The sequence below is a fragment of the Helianthus annuus genome, chromosome 11 (assembly GCF_002127325.2).
Source record: "Helianthus annuus cultivar XRQ/B chromosome 11, HanXRQr2.0-SUNRISE, whole genome shotgun sequence".
NCBI lineage: Eukaryota > Viridiplantae > Streptophyta > Magnoliopsida > Asterales > Asteraceae > Helianthus > Helianthus annuus.
The window spans coordinates 3,697,574-3,711,537 of NC_035443.2; the positions used below are offsets into that span (position 1 = coordinate 3,697,574).

At 38.2% G+C, this 13,964-nt stretch overlaps 1 pseudogene; it reads right to left on the reverse strand.

The window, feature by feature from the left end:
- Positions 1-8,175: 8,175 nt before the first annotated feature.
- Positions 8,176-9,766, reverse strand: LOC110887547 (annotated as a pseudogene).
- Between the last annotated feature and the right edge of the window lie 4,198 nt (positions 9,767-13,964).

Genomic DNA, 13,964 nt, shown 5'->3' on the forward strand with positions numbered 1-13,964 from the left:
ATTTTGTGTGAAGCTCCAGCTGGGTATTTGACCCGTTTAATTATTAGTGGGAATGAGTTTTGGGGGGAACAGTTTTAGGAGCAAGTAGTGGGGCAGTTAGTTCTAATCTTATTAATATCTCTCATTTAGATTAGGGGTCGATGTTTTATGTTTATATAAAATTAGGGTTTTTTACTCTAAAGTTGGAGATCCGGCCTATCTCGAATGTGGCTAATTGTATCGTTCGTTCAGTAATAAGTTTTCAATTTCAAGTTTCTATCAATGGTTCCATTGCCGGGAAATCGAATGGTGCTTACAACCCGGAATTTAGCGGATCAACTCGCAATCATTGCAGCACGATTAGACGGCATTCTTGCATCTTTGAGAGATGTTGTTGACGAAATTAAAGCTCAGGTGATTGAAGATGGTTGTAACAGTGAAGAATCAGACGAAGATAGTTGTTACAGTGAAGAAGTGGACAGTGATTTGAAGAACACGGTGGAGAAGGATGAAGGACCGAATGATCTTCATGAAGAACTGATGAAGGCTAACGTTTTTATCCAGAAACCTAGAACCAAGTGTTATGTTGTTCGCCTTGCCCTAGAAAACGAGTCCCAGATCTGTTCATCTAAGCGCAGCAGAAGTCTTGCATGGAGCCCAAGCCCAAAACCTATTTCAGACTATACTAAAAATGTCGTTCAGTATGATACCCACAACCCTACACCCCAATGTCCGCTTTTCCACAAACTCAGCCTTGTCAACATCTTTAAGAAACTGCCATCTAGCTCTTGTGGATCTTATCGCATCATTCTGGTCTCCCATGTATCCTGGCTGAAACCCGCAAGGGTTCAAGTTCCCGCAACGCCTTTAGCTTCTCCACCGACTACCAAAGATTGGGAATTTGATTTTCAACCTCGGTCTATAATTGAATGGCTTATTGCTTGGCACAACAGTTCCCTCGTTTCCGACTTGAGGACAAGTCGGATTTTGGGACAGGATGTATTGATACAAACCTGTGGATTGGCCCATATTTTGTGTGAAGCTCCAGCTGGGTATTTGACCCGTTTAATTATTAGTGGGAATGAGTTTTGGGGGGAACAGTTTTAGGAGCAAGTAGTGGGGCAGTTAGTTCTAATCTTATTAATATCTCTCATTTAGATTAGGGGTCGATGTTTTATGTTTATATAAAATTAGGGTTTTTTACTCTAAAGTTGGAGATCCGGCCTATCTCGAATGTGGCTAATTGTATCGTTCGTTCAGTAATCGAAGTTTTCAATTTCAAGTTTCTATCACTTTGTTTTTCCCAGTTGAATTCAACAACACCGAACCATCGCATCCCTACAAAATTCGATGTAGTCGTCAATAAACAAACAAAATGATGAAACAATCATTGAAATGCATATGAATGAAATATAAGAATAATCACCCTAATGAAGCAATCATGGAAATGCATTCTTAGAAGTGCAGCAGGAACTGTTGGGTCATTCAACATTGCTTTCTTGACAACACTTGTAATGGTTGATTCAGCATTGGGGCATGTTTGATCATAGTAATTAGTACTTAGTGTATTAACCAAGTTAAGATAGGCTAATCGAACGATAATGAAACTGAAAATAAGGTAAAACATGTTGGTGTTCTTGGCTGCCATTGGGTGATGTTTGAAGGTTGATGAAAAAGATTGAGAGGAAAGGTTGGTATTTATACGAGGAAGAAGAAGGCATTGTTAAGAGGTTGATGCATGAAGATGGAGTTGGCAAAATATGGTGAGCTGATATCTCTATTATAATGGTGTTTGATAGATAAGGGGGAGTTGTTAATTGTTTATGATTTGTAGGATAATGCTTAAATATTCTAGACCCATTTAGAATGTATTACTTAGAATTCTACTGAATGTAATACAATTATTGTTATTAATATTTTGATAGCAGACTTGGACTTTTGACCAATTGGCATCCAATATGTTTCCAAACAAATATTCTTTGGTTAAAGTGGTTGAAGTCTTGCACCAATCATAACTAACTCATTGTTATTGTATTGTTTTTGCACTCTAGATTTTTTCCACCTAATCTACCAAAACACTCCAAAAAAAAAAAAAATAATAAACAAAGAAAAATGAAAATCTCGACAGAAAAACTATATTTGAGTGAATTGCATTGCATTTTATAAAAAAATATTGAAATCTTAGTGTTGTGTTCTTTGAGCATGCTTATTAGATTTTACAAACGGCTAAAATTTTGGCTAAAATAATAATCCTTTATCCCTCAAAAAAAATAATGGGTCATGTTATGAATTAATGAAATTTTGCATTACATTACATTTTCAGTAAAATTAATCTTGATTTTGAAGAAGAACAAGCTATTAGACCATCTCCAAAGCATAATCAAAATTTTTACAAAAAAAAATTGCCACATCATCTCTTTCCTATTTCTCTTTCTTCATTAAAGAAAACTTATCCAAAAGTTATAAAAACTTATTAATTTCTTATTATGTATCATCATAACTCTATGCTACTCAAGGAATTTGCAAACGAAAGAGGTAGATTGCAATGTATATAAAAGGACATCCACTTCCACCTTGTGCAAACACGGGCATGCATAGCCATGGGCGGCTATGATGGTGTGCGGAGAGGACCTCCGCACAAGGCCAGTGATTTTGAGGGGCACGCACTTAAAAAAGAATCTGATATATATATGTTATTTTAAGGCAATATGTCACAGAATAGTAACCAAGTTTTAAAAGTGTTCTAATTAGGTCACTCGTATCGTTTTTGTCCCAATTAGATAACTTAACTTTCAAATCGAGTCATGTCCTTTTTTCTATGTGTCAAGAAAAAAAAAAGAATAAGACGCCTCTGTGCATAGCTTACCTAGTTATTTTTTAAACCACCAGTTCCAGCGTATTAGTTGCTACGAAATTAACAAAGAGAATATAACACATGTGAAAAGTATGGAGGTTTTGGTAGACAAATAAAACTAAGTGTAGAAAACAATTATTCTCTATACCTCTTTACTAATACTATGGTTGATGTGTCTATACTCTTTATGGTCACATCTATATATTTATGATGTACAAAAGTTTATAATTTTTAATTTCACTAGTTTCGGCCTTAACAAGTTTCTATCATCTCACTATAAGCGTTAGTATTCTCCATTAGAGCATTCACATCCAATCCACTAAAAATATACATACATTCCACTAAAAAACAACTCCTATATCAATATATTTCCACTAAAAACAAACACTTTTTCTCTTGTTGATGCAGATTTTGTGTCCGATGCTTGTCGAATAGATTAGTTATTATTTTACGCTGAATTTGTAATAGTTAGTGAAACGGTCTATCGAACATGTATAGACCCGCTCGTTTGAAGTGGTCAAACGAGAGGGTTATTCGGTTGACCGTGTGTGTGTTTGCTAGACAAGTTATGGTTGCTTATGTTGGTGTCGAAGGATAGGGCATCGAAGGATTGTTGATATCCTTCGATGAGCTCGAAAGATATCCATCGAAGGTTGAAGATGGACCTCGAAGGATATGGTATCCTTCGAGGCATGTGTGTATCTTTCGAAAGCTGGATGGTCGACAGATGATCTATCGACCAGTCAGTGTTATCCTTCGACTGTGCAACCTGTGTTTGGTATAAATACCAACACCTTGTCTTGTAAAACACAAGAGTGAGAGCACAAGTGTGTGCTAGAGAGTGAATGGAGGTTTGAGTCCTCACCGGGAGAAATCACCACTTGATTTCTCCCTGGATGTATACTTCTTTGGTATTAGTTCGGTTTCCATGTAATCGGGCCGACTTGTAATGTTTACTACCGGATTAATACAAAAGTTGTTTGTTTATCATCTCTTATCTCTTCCATCTATGAACATTATCATGAAAATCACGGATTGGATCCTGAAACACGGACCTACAATTGGTATCAGAGCCATGGTGCCCGATTTAGTAAAACTAACCGTTTACTAAGTCACATGTGCTCTAGATCTGTGATTTTTGTGGGTTTTTGTTCAAGATGTAAAAATGGTGAAAATGAGAAAAACTCAGATCTGAACCCGAATATTCAGATCTGTGATAAAACGGGTGTTGGGTTTTATGTTTTTCTCCTAAAAGTTCAAGTTTTCTTCATCAAAAATTGTGTACAAAGTGTTTCATCGCATCTGCAAATTTTCCCAGGTCCCTGTGTTCATAATGTTCTTCACATCTTCATAGTTTGAAGGATATGAAGAACTTCGAAAGATCAGGTTGCTTTTTCGAGAGATCAGTCCTTTAGTCGAAGGGTTATCCTTCATTGATTCGAAGGATCATTCTTTGTTTCGAAGGGTCAAGTTCTTTTTGAAAAATCAGTTCTGATATGACAGCAGCTGATGTGTGTCAGATCCAGATCTGACATGTGCCAGAAAAGTCAATTTCACAACTTTCGAAAGATTCTTTTCTCGAAGGATTATCTCACAACCTCGAAAGATCATATCTGTTCGAAAGACATAAACTGATCTGTGGATCATCTTTCGAGACCGAAAGATCTGTGCTCGAAACCCCCAACAATTTCGAAGGATAATCATTCCAACAACCTCGAAGGATATCCTTCGGTTGTGGAAACATCTGTCACAGGAGGTTGTTTTTGTTAATTGAAGCATATGGCGGTGCACACCAACAAAAATCAATCAAATGTTATTGGCCTTTTTGGGGCGGTGCCTTGGGCAGTCAACCCAAACAATAAACAACAAACTTTATTGGTCATATGGGCGGTGATCATTCTGTTGTTGATTAAAAAAAAAAAAAAAAAAAAAAATAATAATAATAAAGAAAAAGGGGTCAGACATGTTAATGATGGTTGTCGGCTGTTTGTTGTTTATTAAAGAAAAAGAAGAAGGTAAGGATATTTATTGACAGAAAGTGAAAGGTTGAAAAAGTGAAGATGTTTATCGGCTGACCTTGGGGAAAGAAATAATAACTGTTGTCGGCGGAATGGGTGAAGTAGGGTTTTGATTTTTGAGTTGGGCCCCGCGTTTAAACATCTGAATATCTTTAATCCTATTACAGGCCTACATTTAACATTTGGGCTGTCTTGGGGTTTGATAAATGCACACTTGGGCCCAGCAACAATGTAACCATTTTTTTTGGGTCATGACATTTATCATTTATTTTGGGCCGATACCAATAAGATGATCTGATATGTTTTGTCATCGGGTATATGGACCAAAATTTATTTGTGGATTTTTATTGATGGCCCACTAGCAATTTACTAGCAACCATTATCACATGATGGTTTCTACAAATTACTAGTGGGAGTGGGGTCGGGTATTTGCGGAGTTGGTCTGAATCGCGCTCCTAATATCAAGGTCAAAATTTGTATGGATTTTGGGAGCGCGCGGAATGATTCGGAACGATGAAAACAGAAGATGATGAAAGCTTGATTTTTGAAAAATGTGGGGTAGTCACGGTTACCGATGCAAATGGCAAAAATGGTAACGCGACTATTATGGGCCAAAAACAACACGGTATGTTCGCTTCCGCACATCAGTATTTATGATTGTTACCGGTTATTCGGAAATGTTCGAAAGGATTTTGTTTATTGTCATATTCTCGCATTTGAAGACGAACGTATGAACCTGGAACGTCTATACCGATCCTAACGAGTTCACAAAGTCTTTGGAGGGATACAAGTCGGATCCTACGGGGTACTAGGCGAAATTTCTTTATCAACTAGAATATGCAACGAAGAAATCTTTTTGTTTATTGTCATATTCTCGCATTTGGTAACGAATGAATGAACCTAGAATGTCAATACCGGTCCTAACGAGTTCACAAATTCTTTGGAGGGATACAATTCAGATCCTACGGGGTACCAGGGGACGTTCTTATTCAACTAGATTATGCAAAGAAGAAAGTCATGTTCGTGAATTTTCGGAACCGAGAACATTCAATGAAGATTGATGACAGTTCCGCTCAGTGGAGGGAATTGGTGAACATTTGACGACAGTTTCTTTGAAGTGGAAAGAATCTGTTAAGGTTTAGAGATTTTACCAAAGAAATGGGGGGATAAAAATTTTCATTTGTTGAATTTCTTCGGTAAATTTCTAAACGCAATCACAGGTGGTAGAGTTTGTGGTTTTTCTGGTGATACAAGCGGTTCGGAGTGGAATGTTTTGCACAGACACATATTTGAGGATTTTAATTAATTCTCCAGCCAGCGTGAAGGGTTTTGCACGGAAACATACAGGTATCTAAAGTCGACAGTTGTTTCAAAGCGCTGTTTACTGAAGACCTGGGGGAATCTTTATAGAAGTTGATAGTTCAAGGCTGAAGACCTGCAGGATTCGGTTTTGGGTTTGATGCTTCTTTGGGATTTTACAGGGATCTGGGGGTAACTCAATTCGTTGAGTTTGCAAACGATGTGCTTGGTCAAGCTGACTTCCTGGGTACTGATGCTGAAGATCCGTAGTGCATTACGTGGTCGACTTCACAAAGGCGAGACAATGAGATCTGGATGTAGTTCAACTAAGCGTGCCGTTTGGTTGAGCTTGCAAGGGATACACTTGGTCAAGCTGACTTTCCTGAGTGTTGATGCTGAAGATTAAAGTGCATTACTTGGTCGATTTCACAAAGACGGTTTACAGAAGACAGTTCACCAGAAATCTCTATCAATGTAGTATGCTTGAAGATCAAGACTTGATGCAGCTTTTAAAGAATGGAACCTTTATCATATGCCGGTTGGAGTATTGGAAGATCAGCGGAAGATCGGTCAATTGATCCTTTTGAGGAAATTGCACAACACCCAACACGGATACGCGTACTTTGAGGGGGAAATATTATACAATGAGCATCAAGATACTACTTACCTGGATCATCGGTCAAGGGGGAATTTGTCAACGGACAGAGAAGATGAACACTTGACTGAAGATTGATTGCAGTTGCATTTTCAGCATTCGACAGCAACGGACAAGGGGGAATTTGTTGATGCAGATTTTGTGTCCGATGCTTGTCGAATAGATTAGTTATTATTTTACGCTGAATTTGTAATAGTTAGTGAAACGGTCTATCGAACATGTATAGACCCGCTCGTTTGAAGTGGTCAAACGAGAGGGTTATTCGGTTGACCGTGTGTGTGTTTGCTAGACAAGTTATGGTTGCTTATGTTGGTGTCGAAGGATAGGGCATCGAAGGATTGTTGATATCCTTCGATGAGCTCGAAAGATATCCATCGAAGGTTGAAGATGGACCTCGAAGGATATGGTATCCTTCGAGGCATGTGTGTATCTTTCGAAAGCTGGATGGTCGACAGATGATCTATCGACCAGTCAGTGTTATCCTTCGACTGTGCAACCTGTGTTTGGTATAAATACCAACACCTTGTCTTGTAAAACACAAGAGTGAGAGCACAAGTGTGTGCTAGAGAGTGAATGGAGGTTTGAGTCCTCACCGGGAGAAATCACCACTTGATTTCTCCCTGGATGTATACTTCTTTGGTATTAGTTCGGTTTCCATGTAATCGGGCCGACTTGTAATGTTTACTACCGGATTAATACAAAAGTTGTTTGTTTATCATCTCTTATCTCTTCCATCTATGAACATTATCATGAAAATCACGGATTGGATCCTGAAACACGGACCTACATCTCTCTCCTTTTCAATATATATTACATTTTCTCTCTCCTCCACTCACAACCACTTTCAATATATATTAAAAAAGTATAGGGGGTGAACAGTGTCCCCCTAAATATACAGATGAACAGTAACATTTTCTCTCTCCTCCACACACAACCACTTTTTATACTTCTTATATTTTAAAAACCCCACACACAGATTTTGGTGGTTTGGATGAGAATGCTCTTAATCTCTTTCTTGTTCCTGCTCAATCAACAATTTCATTGGTTTAGGCCTTAGAAATTTTCACAAATACAAGACAACATGTTTCACCTCCTAAATGTGGTAAAAACAAACTTAATATGTGCAGAATGATATAACTTCATAATTTAGCTTTATTATCTAAGTCGAAAAGGAATTGAAAGCTTGTGGAATATTCTCTAGACAATAACCATTATTATTCCCCAAATACAGTACAAAACATTACTAAATTTATGGATAATGACCCATCAAACTCCAATGGAATCTAACTGAAACAACATAAATGATAAACAAATTTAATTTAAACCAAGAACATATTACGCCAGCCACCTTCCTTTTCCACCAGTTCGGTTTAGTTTACCGCTCTACAGTCGAGCCTTACCTCTTGCCCACCACTGATGCTGCTCATCTTAATCATGGATTTCACAAATGCTTTCTGGAACTCTTGTTGTGAGCTAGCAAACTTTGAGACCAATGCTTTCGTCTTTGCCGAATTAATCAACGACTGATCAGAAGAGAATATACTCTTGCCTTGGAGAAGTAACTTATAATATCTATTGTCAAAAGTTGTGGGAGTCGCATCAAGATTTGCACCCGCATTTTTCGCTGTGTTTTTTGCAGGGCATACACTCTTTAAACTGGCTGCAAATGATGATTCCAGAGTCGGGTCAACACTTTGCTTTGAACTAAAGTTGTGTATCCTGTTCTGAAAGGATGAGCAATGAGCGAACCCAAGTGTATGTCCTCCTACACATTGGTCAGCAAATAATAATCTTTATTTCGTTTGCTTCAAAAAAGATTAATACAAGAAAAATAACATTTTGGGTGACACATTTATAAAACGTGTAACAAATTAGTTACTATATGTTTGTAAAATATATTCTTGAAGGATAAGAGTAATCTTTAAAACTATATCTTTTAGCTATAATTATAAGATAAATATTATTACTAAAGAGCAAAAAGTTTTGTTACTTTGTTTAAAATGGAGTCACTAAGAACCCGGATATCTGGACATTCTAGGTAAATCAACTCGTTAAAATAAACAGTTCCGGTTATCTGGAAATTTTAGGTAATATTTGGTCAATTACCTGATAGTGCAACTAAATCATCGATGGAAAGACCTCTTTGTGCAAAACTTTGTTGCAATTGGGATATATTGAATGTTGGAGCAGGTAATTGTCGTGTTTCGGTAGCTTTCGAAACTCTTCCATCCTTTCTTCCTTTTGGCACATCCCATGTTGGCCCTCCAGACTATATTCAAATCAAGTTTAAACTCGAAACGAAATTAATATCAAATTGTAAAATTTGTAAACTTTTAGTTATTAAAAAAAGATGCTTTACTAACCAAAGTGACTGCATCCCTTGCTGCTAATGCCTAGATATCTGCACAAGAGACAGTTTTAGGACATAAAGCCTCTACTGCTTTCTTGGCATGATCAATAACATAAAATGCATGCAAAGATATGTTTGGAGGTCCATCTTTCTCTGCTTTGTTCTTCCCGGTTGAGTTCAACAACACCGAACCATCACACCCCTACAAAGTTTTAAGTTTAGTAATCAACATTTAATCAAAATGATATATACTGTTTTGCATATGACATGTAAGTGGAAAAAGAAGAAGAAGAGTCACCCTAATGAAGCAATCATGGAAATGCATTCTTAGAAGTGCAGCAGGAACTGTTGGATCATTCAACATAGCTTTCTTGACAACACTTGTAATGGTTGATTCAGCATTGGGGCATGTTTGATCATAGTAATTAACACTTAGTGTATTAACCAAGTTAAATGGGCTAATCCAAAGATAATGACACTGAAAATAAGGTAAAACATGTTGGTGTTCTTGGCTGCCATTGGGTGATGTTTGAAGGTTGATGAAAAAGATTGAGAGGAAAGGTTGGCATTTATACGAGGAAGAAGAAGGCAATGTTAAGAGGTTGATGCATGAAGATGGAGTTGGCAAAATATGGTGAGCTGATATCTCTATTATAATTGTAGGTCCCTGTTTCGGTGGATGATTACGAACCTAAACCTTGTTATACCAACCCGCTAGCGAGTGCGGAATCCAAGCTAGCAAGCAAACCGAGTTAGTAGCAAGTAGAGAAACAAACACACAAAGATTCACCGATTAACACTAGTCGTATTAATGCAAATGAAGGTTTCGGTTACAAGCACAATGTTTACAAATCTAACATGTAAACTCTCAAGTGTGTGTGTGTGTGAGTTCCGACAGAATGCTCTCAACACTCTCTATCTCTCGGTGCAAATGGCAGAACTCTAGAACTAACTCACACTCAACATATGCATGGGTATATATACCCAGCTCAGCAGGTCTGCTCGAAGGATTCGACAGATGGTCCAAAGGATCATCTGTCGACCACATGTTACACGAAAGATCAGCATGGACCTCGAAGGATCATCCTTCGAGGTCTAATGGTTGAACCATGGTCGAACCATATCTTTCGATCACCTCGAAGGATCAGGTGTATCCTTCGAGGCTATCCTTCGATCAGAACAAACATCTTTCAACTGTTGTCCAAGTCAAACCGGAGGATGGTTGACTTGGTCAACTTACAACACAAATCAGGACATCGTTTATATCAGACCGAATACAGACAAAGTACAGACACAAGTGCACCAACAAACTCCCCCTTGGCTGTAGCTTTGTCTTTGATCTCTAAGCTTTGTCTTGTTCTCCCAAAAGTGTAGACTCGTCTTGAACTTCGACGATCTTTGGTCTTCAGGTCTTCAAGACTCTGATGTCCTTTCAAGTCTTCAATGTCGGAGGATTTTCAAAGTCTTCACGTCTTGAAAGTAGAGAGTGTATCAACAAACTACCCGTATCATGTAGAAAGTGTGTTGACAAACTCCCCCTTAACATAAGCTCCCCCTTGAGTTATGCTCGTGAAAAGACTTTATCTTTATGAAGTGAGATCCTTGTGGTGTTGATGATGGCCAGCGGCAACTCGATCATCTTCATCTTTTGAGCGCCTTCTCGTGGTGTCTTCATTCCAAAGCTTGTTGTAGGTCCCTTTTCGCGGAGGATTACGAACCTAAACCTTGTTATACAAACCTACTAGCGAGTGCGGAATCCAAGCTAGCAAGCAAACCGAGTTAGTAGCAAGAAGAGAAACAAACACACAAGTTCACCGATTAACACAACTTGTATTAATGCAATGAGGGTTCGGTTACAAGCTCAATGTTTACAGAAATGTTCTATAAACTCTCTAAGTGTGTGTGTGTGAGTCCTGGACAGAATGCTCTCAAAGCTCTCTATCTCTCGGGTGTTTCTGTCTGTGTGTTTTTCAACTGAACTCAACACATGCATGGGTATATATACCCAAACACATCAGGTCTGCTCGAAGGATTCGATAGATGGTCCGAAGGATCATCTATCGATCACAACATGTTCGAAAGATGAACATTGACCTCGAAGGATGATCCTTCGAGGTCTAATACTCGAAGCATATCTTTCGAGCACCTCGAAGGATCAACAGTATCCTTCGAGGCTATCCTTCAATACAGAACATCTGTCAACTGTTGACTAAGTCAAACCAGGAGGACGGTTGACTTGGTCAACTTACATGACTTATAAGGACATCGTTTACATCGTGACCGAATACAGACAAAGTACAGACACAAGTGCACCAACAAACTCCCCCTTGGCTGTAGCTTTGTCTTTATCTTCTATAGATGTAGACTTGTCTCGAACTTCGACGGTCTTGGGTCTTCGAGTTACCAAAACTCTGATGTCCTTTCAAGTCTTCAAAGTCGGAGGATCTTCAAAGTCTTCACGTCTTGAAAGCAGAGAGTGTATCAACAAACTACCCGTATCATGTAGGAAGTGTGTTGACAAACTCCCCCTTAACATAAGCTCCCCCTTGAGTTATGCTCGTGAAAAGACTTTATCTTTATGAAGTGAGATCCTTGTGGTGTTGATGATGGCCAGCGGCAACTCGATCATCTTCATCTTTTGAGCGCCTTCTCGTCGTGTCTTCATTCCAATGCTTGTCATCGACCATGTTCTCCTAGCCTTTAGAATCTGCACATGCAAGAAATCTAAACGCATAATGAGAACAACTGCTTGGAATATAGTATAAACAAATGACACACGAATGACCATGTCACAATCAAACACCGTCCGACAGTTTGAAAGTTTAAGTTTGTCAACTTTAGTTTTTAACTTTCAAACATGCAAATTTTTGACCGTTTATGAAGATTTAGTCAGTTAGGTTTTCGTTCAGGTTTCAGGTAACGAAGACTTGAGCTCCAACATCGTACGATCGAAAATAAAGTAGAAAGAAAATCTTTTTGGTTTTTATAAAGTATAAGACAACAATTTAAAATCCTTTGAGTGTTATCAAACGACATCACCGCTAATGTCGTGCTGATATGCACCAAACGACGAAACTGTTTAAAAGAAAAACAATAAAAGTTAAGCAATAAATAAATATATACAGACATTCTTTTTGCGAGTTTCGAGGGTAAGAGAATCATATCAGTGTACGGTCATGCCAAAACACTCTTGCTGTTCAGTTAGTTAACATTAAAATAAGCATCCTATAACAATTATCGGTATTGTTGTCCACTTAAGCTCAACTTATCAGATGTAATCATGGCGAGGGGATACGTTAAGGTATGATTTATACTTACCGACCGGTGTTCATCCACATCACGACACATTCCCGTATCAAGGTATGCACGAGAGTTCATCTTACCGGTGAGTATACCGATTATCATCTGTTTGACCGTATAAATTGTGAGATACTCACTTATTTTGATTTGAAAACAAGCCCTATGTGACATAATCACTTATTGATGAGGAACTTGATTTTCGTATGCATGAGGGCACAGGTGCAAGTCCGTGAACAGGTCAGTACTTCCGTACAGCAGAGAGACGAACTTGACACCCGGATAAATGTGATATTTTTATCACTTATTTGATTTGGACATGTGATTGTTTATCACTTATTGAGGTCGAATGCAGTATGTAATATGTACACGTATGTATAGTATCATGGAAGATCTAGACTTGCGTCCCCGTTATTTTTCGGTAAAAGATACAACCATGATACCCAGATGATAAGCAGCATAAAGACCGAATATCTCAGAACCTCGGCAATCTATCAAACGAAATTTCGGTACTAAGACCATATGCCAATGAATGGTTCCCACCTGGTCTTCAGTCGATTAAGATTTATATCACCCTGCACACTTTAAAATGATTGTGAGCCTACCGATACATCTTATATAGAGCTGCTTATCGTTTTTCATTTAAGGTTTAAAGAGGTTTGGATAGACCACTGATGTACTATCACTTTCTCTTTTGCTCGCCAGGAAACTCATTTTTGTTTTTCTATTGTTTTTGTGTTTTTGAATTTTTCGATGTTTTTGGATTTTCAGATTTTTGGATATACTCCCCCTAAAATCAATAAACTAAGATAAATTTAAAACACACAAAGATATTTTCAAAAATGATTTTCCGATGTTGGTTTACTCTTGTGCTTGACCTTAATGCCGTTTACCAAAATTAAGTTTTATCAGAAAAGATTTAACAAATTTTGGAAAAATGAGTTGGCATGTCGGTAAGCGGTGCGAACCATGACAACATTGATGAGTTTCACATTGAAACAATCACGTGTGAGGTGATATCCGAGATCAACGTGTCAGGTCAAAGAGTGCTGTACGAGATAATAACAATTCACAAAGCAGCTAAAATATCGACAAGTATAGGAGAGATTAAGGATTTAAAGGCGTATCCTGCAACTGTTCCGTGCATTGCAAGGAATCTAAGCACTCCCCCAACTTAATATTCACCCGGTGTGAACTTCAAGGTCGAATGTGCAGCTACTGAGAAATCTCTTGACAGCAACAAGCTCATAAACCTCCGGGTCCGGCTGGTCTTCCACATTTCACCAGCGAAGGTCTTGACTTTCTCTTTCAGAAATGGTGTGCGGATGTTCAATCCATGCAAAGGCATCGGCACACATTTCATTTTATTCGTTCCTGAGGACCCGATCAAAACCAGAATGACCAAGTTTTCGGCACGTTCTTCATATGGTCGAATTTTGCAACTTCATTCAGCCACATTTTCTTTTCATTCCTCTCTCTCCATCAAAGGCAACAATTTCTTCTGTCGCCTGA